General features: G+C 41.1%; 1 pseudogene; it reads right to left on the reverse strand.

The window, feature by feature from the left end:
* Positions 1-3,809: 3,809 nt before the first annotated feature.
* Positions 3,810-3,927, reverse strand: LOC124560491 (annotated as a pseudogene).
* Positions 3,928-4,483: the final 556 nt, after the last annotated feature.

The raw sequence follows: 4,483 nt of genomic DNA on the forward strand, positions 1-4,483 counted from the left end.
CAACTGCCAACTCTTTTCAGAATAAGTTAAGTCAGGTAACTTTCAGAACCACCTCTTGAACAGGAAAGAGACAGCGTCTTTCATAATTATTTCGGGGTAAGTATTTATGTACGCCAGTAGACTCCTAGAAACTTTCTCTGTAAGTGGGTAGTACAGTGCCAGATGAGAGACAGAGTAATTTTCATACAGCTTTCCACATATTACACAATTACTGAAAGACGAAAATCTAATTCCGGAAACCGTTATTACCTGTTGTATTTACATGTTAGACCTGAATCTAATTGACTGTCCCGATCATTGATTTTCCAAGCGTCATTTATTTTGCGCGAATGGGATTCTGTGAATCAACTATCCGATTTCGTTCTGCACGAAGAGATAAGGTTGTCAGGACTTCAGTGAACTTCTATCAAAAAGAGAGCACGATTTATTGTGGATATAAGTGAACTCGTAAAGAGAAGGAGATTGTTCGACAAAAAAAATATAAAAATATTTTATCCACGATAGTTAATTCGTAATGTCTTTGTAAGCAGGCTGTTTAGGTTTTTATGCTGGTAACGCCACATAGTGCTCTATATGAAAATCGCTGACCGCGCTGTGTGCAGACTGTGGGTGGTTGGACTCATTATTGAAATAATTGTTTGTGTAGTGTTGGGCAGTTGGATGTGAACAGCGCGTAGCGTTGCGCTGTTGGAGGTGAGCCACCAGCAGTGGTGGATGTGGGGAGACAGATGCCGGAGTTTTGAGAGCGGACGATCTGGACGTCTGTCCGTCAGAAAAAGGAAATCTGTAAGACTGGATGTCATGAACTGATATATATATTATGACCTTGGAACACTATTAAGGTAAATACATTGTTATCTATCAAAATATTTCATTTGCTAACTATGCCTATCAGTAGTTAGTGCCTTCAGTAGCTACAATCTTTTATTTAGCTGGCAGTACTGGCGCCCGCTGTGTTGCAGTAGTTCGAGGAACAAAGATTTTTGTGGGGAAAGTAATTCATGGAACGTATAGGTTATTGTTAGTCAAGGCCATTCTTTTGTAGGGATTATTGAAAGTCAGATTGCGTTGCACTAAAAATATTGTTTGTCAGTTTAGCGATGATCAGAATAAGTAAAGAGAGAACTGTGTAAGTACGTTCAGTTTTGCTCAGCTGTTTGAAAATCAAATTACGTGCAAGTTTACCAGCACAGTCATTCTTAATTTTTGACCGGGAAGTTTCATGTTTTATTAACACACCTAAATCACGCACGTCGGCTGAGAAAGTGCGTAGTGATCACAGATGGAGAATATTCTATACCAACCTGTTGGAGACTTGGAATAACTAGAAATCTTAAAAATGAGTGGGAAACACATTGACTTTCCTGCGCACAGGATTAACGGATGTTTTGCCACTAGACATTGTGTACGAGATTCTTTGTCACTAGAAGAGTGTGGATATAGCGGTTTGCAAATTAACCAGCTTTGCAGATTATATGACTGTTGCTGGTCAGTTGGATTTTTCTTTTACAATACATATATAATCTACTATGTATCTCCGTGCTTTTAGTAAAGATGTAGTTTCTTTCGATTAAATAAAAGAAATGATTAGCTGTCTGCTCAGTCAGATACTTGCTCTTTGTCCCTCACTCCATATGAAGTCACACTCGCCAACACTTTTAAAAGCATCTATCAAGCTAAGAACCCAAACGTTTTAAAAACGACTACACGTTAATATTGAAACGAAAATTGATAACTTAAAAGGAAATTTGGTAGCTAGAAGCGCATCTCCAGAAGCAATATTGGAAGGATTATATGCTAGAATCGGTATTATAAAATCGGTTGCAGAAATTAAGTTTGGGAGAATGTAGTATTGGACAGTGCAGAAAACAGCCCGAAGAACTACGAGAAAAGTACCACGTCAAGAGTTTTTAATTTTCTTCTCAGAACATATACTGCCATTGTAACAGTGGGGAACTCGCCGTTGATCTGATCATGATCTTACTCTACAGAAAAACGTGTTTGAGAATGTGATGGTTGAAAGAAAAGTACATTTTGTTGTACATGCGTCTGAAGAATCATGGTATTGGGGTAACAGTATGAAAGGTGGAGTTTAGAGGATTCGTTTTGCCTGTGTTGTTTATCGAAAGTACCTTGGTCGGTAGCAGAAGCATGCGTGGGGAGAACATTTATCTTCCTTGCTCATTACATGCAGTATGTAATTTGTAAGCAGGAACTCTGAAAGTAAAAATGACATACGCGTAATAATTTCGTCAGGACGAAGGGACGAATGTAGCGCCCAGGATGCATCAGGAATAGCTTCAACACTCATTTCCAAACAAACAAACAAACCGATAACTCAAAATGTCATTCACTACGTAAAGGCTAATAAAGTGTTACACATGGTGCTTTACTGTTAAGTTTGTAACGCTGCCAATGACCGCAGTCAGCAGACAAATTTTTCTGCTGCGTTACAAATAATTCTATATCGGCTACTAGGCTGTGTATCGCCTGTTGCAGTAATTTATCCGCCAGACTGTCTAAGGAGTTGAGATCTGCAAGTGACCACTGTTCACATTCGCCGCTATTTCGTCAAATAATTGTTATGGGTTTACATTACAGAAATTGGTTTATCGTGTAAAGAATGCAAACAGTTGCCACAATATGAGTAACAAGCTTCTCATTTCAGTGTTGAGCAATCAGAACGTTTGACGAAATGTCGAAGACTATACTAATTCCAGCAAATTTGACAGCTGACGTGGCCTTCGCTCGATTGATCGCCAAGTCTGTAGATGGCCATAAGTCTCTTACTTTATTTTTTTCTAATTGTATTTATTTAGCCGCCAGCTGTTCAGTTATTTAGACAACTACTTTGTTATTCATTTTGTTCACAAATTACGTGGATATTCGTTTGATTGGTTTACAGTGAGTTTTCGAAACAGTGTTCTCTCTTTCTTAACTGTCTAGTGTCATTCCAAAGAACATAAACATGCAAACTTTATTATTATAATTTTTTTCTTTATAAAATGATGTAACAGTATCATGATCAGGATGTTAATGATTAACGACCGTATTCCCCTGCAGTACGTTTTATGAGGTTAATCGTTGGAGATTCATGACCAATAGAGATTAAGTCTGTGAACCAATAACCAATTACAAGAATAAGTGCAGACGATTTCTAGCTGTAGCATCAGTTGGCCGCTGCTCACCTATGCACTAGAGGAAGCAATGCGACTGCTGTAGCACGGTATCTTCACATCTTGTAATTTTAACTGAGACAGATCACCAGTAAATGCTACTACATTGTTCTAGATTGTAACAGCATCATGTTTTGCGCTATAGTAATCACGGCTCAGATTTCAATTTCCCGTTCTTGTTTTACGAGTGGGTAGCCATAGAAAACGGGACTAACATTCCCGTGGGCGGAGCTCGTGTAGTATGCATTTATGCCGCCGCCTGTGTTGTCGGCCTGGTTTGTTCTGTTCATCTGCAGTGATTGTTTTTGCTAGCGCTATTTTGTTCTTGTTTCGTTTTTATGACGGCAAGTTTAAGCGAACAACGTGCTGCTGTGAAATTTAGTTTTCTATTCGGTAAAAGTGTTGCTGAACTGATTTTATGTTGCACCCCGTCATCAGGCCACATGTGGCCCACCGGGACCATCCGACCGCCGTGTCATCCTCAGATGAGGATGCGGATGGGGTGGGGGGGAGGGCGTGTGGTCAGCACACCGCTCTTCCAGTCGTTATGATGGTTTTCTTTAACCGGAGCCGCTACTATTCGGTCGAGTAGCTACTAAATTGGCATCACGAGGCTGAGTGCACCCCGAAATATGGCAACAGCGCATGGCGGCGCGGGTGGTCACCCATCCAAGTGCCGGTCACGCCCGACAGCGCTTAACTTCGGTGATCTGACGGGAACCGGTGTAGCTACTGTGGCAAGGCCGTTGCCTGTTTTTAATGTTGAACACAGCTTATCACGGTGATGCAATGGCGACATGTCGATTGATGACAAACCTCGTCCTGGATTTCCGTCAACTGCCCGAATCGACGAAAATGTAGGAAAAAATCGAGAGCTTGTGCTCATAGATCGTCGACAGACAATTGATCAGCTGTCAGAGATTAGTGGGTTATTCTCGAGTTCGGACCAGTCAAGAAAGACTAAATTTGTGGCAGGTAAGAGACTGGTCCCTTCACCATGACAACCAACGCATCTGCACACACAGCCATCTCAGTTAGACAGTTTTTGGTAAAAAAATGGCGTGGTCCCGCTGTCCCATGCACCTTACTCGCCCGACCTGGCTCCGTGCGACTTTTTATTTAGACCCATGGAAGGCGGTGTAAAAGGACACCGATTGGACATCATTGAAGAAGTCAGGAGGAAGCGAGGAAGAAGCTGTCAGCAATTTCTAAAGATGACTACAAAAGATATTTCAAACAGTGGAAGCACCGGGGGACAAATGTTTTAGTTTTAATGGGGAGCAATTTGAAGGGGATAGGGTTGGTTT

Source organism: Schistocerca americana, chromosome 1, assembly GCF_021461395.2.
Source record: "Schistocerca americana isolate TAMUIC-IGC-003095 chromosome 1, iqSchAmer2.1, whole genome shotgun sequence".
NCBI classification, from domain to species: Eukaryota; Metazoa; Arthropoda; class Insecta; order Orthoptera; family Acrididae; genus Schistocerca; species Schistocerca americana.